This window comes from Odocoileus virginianus, chromosome 4 (genome assembly GCF_023699985.2).
Source record: "Odocoileus virginianus isolate 20LAN1187 ecotype Illinois chromosome 4, Ovbor_1.2, whole genome shotgun sequence".
NCBI classification, from domain to species: domain Eukaryota; kingdom Metazoa; phylum Chordata; class Mammalia; order Artiodactyla; family Cervidae; genus Odocoileus; species Odocoileus virginianus.
In genome coordinates this window covers 72,967,851-72,976,416 of record NC_069677.1, presented here as the reverse complement: position 1 = coordinate 72,976,416, position 8,566 = coordinate 72,967,851, and the positions used below count along the sequence as shown (strand labels likewise).

Sequence of the window (8,566 nt, the reverse complement as noted above, 5' to 3'; positions counted from 1 at the left end):
TTCCACTGGACAGCTCTGGGGTCCAACCTCACTCCAGGCAGGTGGGTGGGAAGGAGAACCACTGAGTACACCCAAACATCCACTTTCACACACAATAGGATAACTTTATCAGGCTTACTTTCTTCCCAGAGCAACTCAAAATCATTTCGTAAGCTGCTCTCCCCTTGGATTTCTCAGATAAACCTAAGGGCTGCATGGATAGAAGTGAATGGTCATCGTGTCCCTGTCTCCAGCCAGCTCTCCGCCACTAGCATGGCTCTGGATGCATGTCTTAGACCCTCAGGGAACTCTGGTCAAATGTGAATTGATAGCTGGCTCCGGGGATCCCAAAGTGAATGGGGCAGTTCAGGTCTTCTCCAGATGTATCCCTCTGGCCCAGGGTCCCAGCCACCCAGTCTTTGCATCCCATATTCTGTGTCGAGTCGGAAAGTCATTCCAGGGTGGAGTAGAGGGTGGGATGGAGAGACGTCAGACAGTTCTTTCCTCCCCTTCCTCCCCAGGGCTTTTCTGGTGGCTCAGTGGTAAAGAATCTGCCTGCAGTGAAGAAGACCAGCGGAGACCTGCGCGTGAGCAGCTGCGGCGGCGGCAGCATCCAGCGGCGGTGCCAGCAGTTCCAGCCCATTGCTTTACTTTTCAGCTGCACGAATACTGTCATTATGCCGAAGAGAAAGTCTCCAGAAAATACAGAGGGCAAGGATGGATCCAAAGTAACTAAACAGGAGCCCACCAGACGGTCTGCCAGGTTGTCAGCGAAACCTGCTCCCCACAAACCTGAACCTAAACCAAGAAAAACATCTGCTAAGAACCGGCAACAAAGGTTAGCAAAGGTGTTAAAGGGAAGAAGGAGGAGAAGCAGGAAGCTGGGAAGGAAGGTACCGCAGCACCGGCTGAAAATGGTGACACTCAAGCTGAAGAGGCACAGGAAACTGAATCTGTAGCTAACGAGGGAGAATGAATGGTCATGAAAATTGGGGTTGATTTTATGTACCTCTTGGGACAATTTTTAAAAGCTATTTTTACCAAGTATTTTGTAAATGCTAATTTTTTAGGACTCTACTAGTTGGCATACAAAAATATGTAAGGATGGACATTTTACCTTCTCATAGTCGTGCTTTTTGGAAATTTCCATCATCCTTGAGTAAAATAAATACTGGTTTAGTATTGGAAGCTGTCTGTAAAATTGATTCAGCATTCCATGCACTTGCTTTAAAAATTTAGTCCTGTGCATACTGTGGTGCTTTTACTGTGCGTATTTGGATTTTTTCATGCCGTTTTTCTAGAGCAATAATCAGTGGTGCTTTTGTACCTAGGTTTTATGTGATTTTAATGAAACATGGATAGTTGTGGCCACCTGCTGATTATTTGTGGTTTAAAATAAAAGGTTTTCCTGCCTGCAAAAAAAAAAAAAAAAAAGAAGAAGAAGAAGACCAGCATTTGATCCCTGGGTCGGAAAGATCCCCTGGAGAAGGAAGAGGCAATCCACTCCAGTATTCTTGCCTGGGAAATCCCATGGACAGAGGAGCCTGGCCTCCATGGGGTTGCAAAGAGTCAGACACAACTGAGTGGCTAACACTGGCACTTCACTTTCACTTTTCCTCTCCTCAAAATCGCAGAAGCCCCACCTGCCAAGGTGAGTAACTGTCTATATTGAGGTCTTAGGAAACAAACAAAACAAAAACACAGCTTATCTCTGTCTGGACCTGGAACTCTCTCTGAGGCAGGAGCAGAGTTGGAGTGCATTTCTGGTGGGATGCTTGTGTTCAGTTATTTTTCTACAGGCTAAAAAGAGAAGCTTAAAGCCTTTCCTTCTCTGTTATTTTGCTGAGCAAAACAAGAATGTGTTCTAGACTATTCCCTCGGAAAGGAACACTTTTCCCTGAGGTGGCCTGTGGCTAATGCTTTCACTGATGGTCTCTGCTCAAATGCTACCTTCTCAGGAAGATCTTTCCAAATACCCTACAACTGCTGTCATTCCCACCCACCACCTACCCGAAACCCTGGCAATTTCCCATTCCCCTTCACTGCTTTGCTTTTTCCCGTAACTAGGCCTTGTTTATCATCTGCCTCCCTTCTCCAGGCTTTTAGTTACATGAGTGCAGAGTTTTATGTATGTTTTGTCCTCTGCTATGTCGCAGGACCAAGAATGATGTTGACACACCGTTGGTGTATGAATAATGTGTTGCTTCATAACGAATTACCCCCAAAGATAGTGACTTCAAACAATAACATTTACCATCTTGCAGCTACTATGGTTAGGACTCTGGAGGCAACTTGGCTGGATCCTCTGGCTCAGCATCTCTCACTAGGTTTCCATCAATGTGTTGGCCAGAATCTGCCCTCATAGGATATCTCAAAGTGGGGCAGCTGACCTCATTAGAGTGAATGAACAAGGAGAACCACAGAGAGTGTGAGCAAGGTGGAAGCTACCACCTTTTGTAAGCTCATGTTGGATGTGATGTCCCATCACTTTTTGCTGCATTTTACTCATTAGAAGCAAGTCTCTGGGCTTCCCTGGTGGCTCAGTGGTAAAGAATCTGCCTGCCAATGCAGGAGATGTGAGTTTAATCCCTGGTCTGGGAAGATCCTCTGGAGAAGGAAATGGCAACCCACTCCAGTATTCTTGCCTGGAAAAACCCCATGGACAGAGGAGCCTGGCAAGCTACAGTCCACAGGGTTGCAGTAAGTCAGACCCAACTTAGAGACTGAACAAGAACAACAACAAGTTGCTAGGTCCAGTGTACACTCCAGGGGAAGGGATTACACAAGAATATAACTACCAGGAAGCGGGATCATTGGGAGCCATTTTAGAAACTGCCAACCACAACTGACTTTCAATTAGTGTTTGTTGATTTGTTTTCTTTTTTTGGCCAAATCAAATGGCTTTTGGGATCTTAGTTCCCCAACCAGGGATTGAACCTGCACCTTTGTCAGTGAAAGAGCGGAGTCCTAACCACTGGACCACCAGGGAATCCCTGTGTTTGGATGAATGAATGAATTTGGATAAATGCAGAAGGAGCACAGAGACAGGCAGGGGCACCCTGGTGTTAAGAACTTGTGTTGGAACCTGGACATCAGAGGAGTCGTCCGTCTTCACTTGCCACTTGCTTCATTTGCAAGATGGGTTACTTCTACTCTGATTCCATCCTCCTCATTCACTCAAAACTGCTTGTGTGCCTATGACATACAAACAGCAGGGCAATTCATTCTGTAGAGAGATGGAGAAACTGGACAGCTTACACACAAGACTCAGAGATTTGTGAATTGCTTTCAGAGGAAAGGCTGGGGGAATTTGTTAATTTTGGGAAAAGCACATTTTTTCCCACTTGCACAACTCAAATAAATCTGAACACTCCCAAGCTGGAATTTTCCAAACCATTTTCATTTCTCAGGCTAGAGAGGGGGAAATTTGGAGAAAGCAAAGCCTTATTTTTAAGGGAGAAAGGAGCTAGATTTGTGGAGTAACTTTTGGGTGCTCAGCACGAGCTTGCATCTCAGGGAGGAACACCCAAGATGGTTAGAGGGACCAAGCTAACTGTAGGGGGACAACTGTGAATTGCAGAGACCATGTTGCCTCAACTGAGGCTCAGACGCTGCGTGCTGTTGGAAATCAAGAAGAGCATCTTCACAGAGCTGCCATAGGCAGGGAGGGGTTCTGGAAACAGGTGGGTTACAGCTTTAACTTTGTGTAGGAAAATACATTCTTTTTCTTTTAGTTTTCTTTTTTTTTTAATTGGAGGGTAGTTGCTTTACAATGTTGTTGTTGTCTCTGCTGTACGCCCAGCACGAATCAGTCATAATTATATATATAGTTCCTCCCACTGGAGCCTCCCTCCTCCAGCCTCTGAAAAATGTTTGAATGGGAGGAGGGCATTTGAGGCGAGGAGTGGCATGGATGAAAAGGCAAGGAAATGGAAACCTGTGTGTCATGATCATGGGCAGAGAAACGGGCCTGAATAACTGGAAGGTATGTGGTAACAACTCAGGACATAATGAGACTGTGGGCCATGACGTCTTTGAATTTAGGAAGTAGGGGTAGCGGGATGAGTCTTGGCAGAGAGGTGAGGACAGTACTCAGTTCTAGGAGTAATTAGTTCATCACCGGGCTCAGGGATGGGCAGCCCCAGGGATATCCTGTGATGGGGCAGTTGGGGGAAGGGGGCTGCCATGATGCCCTCCTCCTGTCCAGGAAAAGCAGCTGAGAATATGAGCGGGCCTTGGGTACAGCTGCTGGGGGAACATCAAAGTTTACCCTGATTCTTCGCTGTCTGCTCTAATATCAGGGTGAAAAATCATCACTGGAGAGAAGAGTGCTCGTGGCACCAGAGCTTCTGTGTAACTCCACCCCTTCCCTCCTAGCTCCACCCACAACCCCTTCCCCTCTCCTTGTCTCCTCTCCTGTCTCTGCTTTATTTTTCTCCCCGGCACTTACAGCCACTTGACACTTGTATGTTTATTATTTGTCTTGCATATGGTCTGTTTTCCCAACTGGACTGCAAGCTCCATGAAGGCCAGGATTCCCAGAGACAAGAGCACTTGGCAAGTGGTAATACTCAATACATGTTGAATGGAAAACGGCTTATTACAAAGTGAAAGCTCAGCTCTCAGATCCATTTGCTCAGAAGAACAGGCTGCGGGATCTGCTTCTTGCCCACAGCCAGGGCAGCGTGTGTCAAGACCTGAAAAGAAGAGTTTGCCCTTGTAGGGAAAAACCCCGCCTTTGTCTATGTGCCAGGGAAGGTGCGGGTGACACAGCTTCCTTCAAGGTCACACTGGTGTCCCCCGGCTTTGACTGCCCCTAACAACTTAACTTCCCCTGTCTCCAAGGTTGGGGCATCTACCAGATTGGAGTCCTGCACCAGCCTGCACCACCTCCCCAGATGCCTGTAGGAGTTCCTTCTCCTGGGTCTCCTCCTGCCAGCCTCCAGGGTGCCAGGACTGTCTTTGTGTGAAACCCTGGCTGGAAAGGGGCAGAACTGGGCTTTTCTCTTCCCCACATCCATCCATCCCGAGTCCCAGTAAGCATCAAGAAAAATGACTGTTGGTGGTGTTTCAGAGGCTCCATGACCCTGTAAAATATGCTTCATTTTTCTCAGAAAATAAGCCATTTTTTTTTCTCTTATGTTTTCATATGGTGCCCAGAAGTCCCTGGATTTCCTGGAATTTATATGAAGAATTCCAGCTATTCCAGCCATCATTTTCACACACATACCTCCTGCCAACAGACTTTGGCCATCTGGGGGCTGCGGCGGGGGTGGGGTGAGCTTGGCGCTCCAGCCTAGAAATCTGGCGAGGGCTTCTCTGCTGACTCCGTGTGTGCTCTTGAGTGTCTAAAAAAGAGAGATTTGTTGAGGCCTCGTTGGCATATGATACACTACACTGAACAATGTGTTAAATGTTGACTTAATATACACACCATGAAATCGTCTACTGCCATCAAGGGAATAAATATGTCTATCACCACTGAAGTTTCCTTGTGCGTTTTACAGCCCCGCCCTCCTCCCCAGCAACCACTGATCTGAGACCCTTCCTCGTCTGGTTTCTTTCACTCACCATAATTCTCTTGAGATTCATCCAGCTGTTGTGTGTCTTAACAGTTCATCTTCTTTCATTCTAGGTCATATTCCATTGTATGGGATGTACCAAGACTTGTTTATTGATTTATCTTTCAATCGACTTTTGTTTCCCACCACCCCCAGCTCTTGGGTATTATAAATAAGGCTGCTATGAACATTTGTATACAAACGTTTCTATGTATATATATTCCCTTTTCTCCTGGATAGTCACCTCGGAGAGGAGTGGCTGGTTAATCTGGCTGGTTAATATGTTTAATTTTTAAAGAAACTGCCATACTGTTTTCCAAAGTGGTTGTACTATTTAACTTTCTTATCCACAGTGTGAGAGTATCAGTTCCTCCACACGGTCACCAACATGGGTGTGGCAGGCCTTTCTAACTGTAGCTATTTAAAGAGGCATGTAGTAGTATCTCACTGTAGTTTTCCTTTAAATTTCCTTCATGGCTACTGCAGTTGAACATCTTTTCATGTGTTTCCTTGTCAACTGTTTCTTCTTGTGAAATGTATGTTTAAACATATTGCCTCTTTTCATTAAAAAATATTTTTAAAAAATTAAAAAAATTTTTTTTTTTAATTGTTGAGTTTGAGGATTCTTAGGGCTTTCCTGTTGGTAAAAGAATTTGCCTGCAATGCAGGAGACCTGGTTCAATCTCTGGGTCTGGAAGATCCCATGGAAAATGGACTGGCAACTCCAGTATTTTTGCCTGCAGAATTCCATGGACAGAGGAGCCTTGTGGGCTACAGTCTGTGGAGTTGCAAAGAGTCGGACACAACTAAGTGACTAACGCTTTAAGGATTCCTTATATACTCTGTTTTTGTTTTTACTTATTTATTTAGCCATGCGGCTTGTGGGATTTTGCACTCGACAGTGAAAGCACAGAGTCCTAACCACTAGACCACCAAAAAATTCTCTATTCTGGATACAAGTGCTTTATCAGATGTAAGTTTGGCCAGTGTTTTTTTTTTTTGGTATATGGCTTGTCTTCTTCTCTTAACAGTGTCTTTTGAAGAATAGAAGTTTTTATTTTTTATAAAATCCGATTTATCCAGTCATTTAGTTATGGATTGTGCTTTTGGTTTTATAGTTAAGAAACTGACAAACATAAATTCGTGAAGATTTAGTCCTTTATTTACTCTTAGCTTTCTTCTAAGAGTTGTATGCTTTTAGCTCTTACATTAAGGTAAATGGTCCATTTTGAGTTAATTTTTATTAATAGGGGTGCAGGAAGTGCTCCAATTACTTTCCTTTCTTAGTTCTCCCTTCTTCTCCATCTTCATAGTCTTCCTTTTGCATATACAAATCCAGTTGTTCCAACACTATTTATTGAAAAGGCTGTCCTTTCTCCACTGCATTACATTTGTCCTTTGTAAAAAATCAGTTGTTCGTATATGAATAGATTTATTTCTGAATTCTGGATTCTCTATTCTGTTTAATTGATTTATTTATTTTTGCACCAATACTATTTTGTTTTTATATCCTACAGTTTTATAACAATTTCTGAAATCAGGTGTTAGTCCTCCAGCTTTTAACCTCTTCTTTGGGGTTGCTTTGGGTCTTCTAAGTTGTTTGTTAGCACGGAGAGATAAGAAAGACTTCCTCGATCATCAATGCAAAGAGATAGAGGAAAACAACAGAGTGGGAAAGACTACAGATTTCTTCAAGAAAATTAGAGATACCAAGGGAGAATTTCATGCAAAGATGGGCACAATAAAGGACAGAAATGGTATGGATGTAACATAAGCAGAAGATATTAAGAAGAGGTGGCAAAAATACACAGAAGAGTTATACAAAAAAGATCTTCATGACCCAGATAACCATGATGGTGTGATCACTCGCCTAGAGCCAGATATCTTGGAATGCCAAGTCAAGTGGGCCTTAGCAAGCATCACTATGAACAAAGCTGGTGGAGGTGATGGAACTCCAGTTGAACTATTTCAAATCCTAAAAGATGATGCTGTGAAAGTGCTGCACTCAAAATGCAAGGAAATTTGGAAAACTCAGCAGTGGATACATGACTGGAAAAGGTCAGTTTTCATGCCAATCCTGAAGAAAGGCAATGCCAAAGAATGTTCAAACTACTGCACAACTGCACTCATCTTACGCACTAGCAAAGTAATGCTCAAAATTTTCCAAGTTAGTTTTCAACAGTACATGAACCGTGAATTTCGAGATGTTCAAGCTGCATTTAGAAAAGGTAGAGGAACCAGAGATCAAATTGCTAACATCTGTTGGATGATCAAAAAAGCAAGAGAGTTTCAGAAAAACATCTACTTCTGCTTTATTGACTACACCAAAGCCTTGGACTGTGCAGATCACAAGAAACTGGAAAATTCTACAAGAGATGGGAATACCAGACCACCTGACCTGTTTCCTGAGAAATCTGTATGCAGATCAAGAAGCAACATTTAGAACTAGACATGGAACAACAGACTGTTTCCAAATCAGGAAAGGAGAACATCAAGGCTGTATATTGTCATCCTGCTTATTTAACTTATATGTAGAGTACATCATGTGAAATGCCAGGCTGGATGAAGCACAAGCTGGAATCAAGATTGCTGGGAGAAATATCAATAACCTCAGATATGCAGATGACACCACCCTTATGGCAGAAAGCGAAGAACTAAAGAGCCTCTTGATGAAAGTGAAAGAGGAGAGTGAAAAAGTTGGCTTAAAACTCAACATTCAGAAAACTAAGATCATGGCATCCGGTCTCATCACTTCATGGCAAACAGATGGGGAAACAGTGGAAACACTGGCTAACTTTATTTTTGGGGGCTCCAAAATCACTGCAGAGGGTGACTACAGCCATGAAATTAAAAGACACTTGCTCCTTGGAAGAAAAGCTACCACAAACCTAGACAGCATATTAAAAAGCAGAGACATTGTCAACAAAGGTCCATCTAGTCAAAGCTATGGTTTTTCCAGTAGTCATGCATGTGAGAGTTGGATTGTAAAGAAAGCTGAGCGCCAAAGAGTTGATGCTTTTGAACTG

General features: G+C 43.6%; 1 pseudogene; it reads left to right on the top strand.

The window, feature by feature from the left end:
- The first annotated feature begins 519 nt into the window (after window positions 1–519).
- Window positions 520–1,425, top strand: LOC139034679 (high mobility group nucleosome-binding domain-containing protein 3 pseudogene; annotated as a pseudogene).
- Window positions 1,426–8,566: the final 7,141 nt, after the last annotated feature.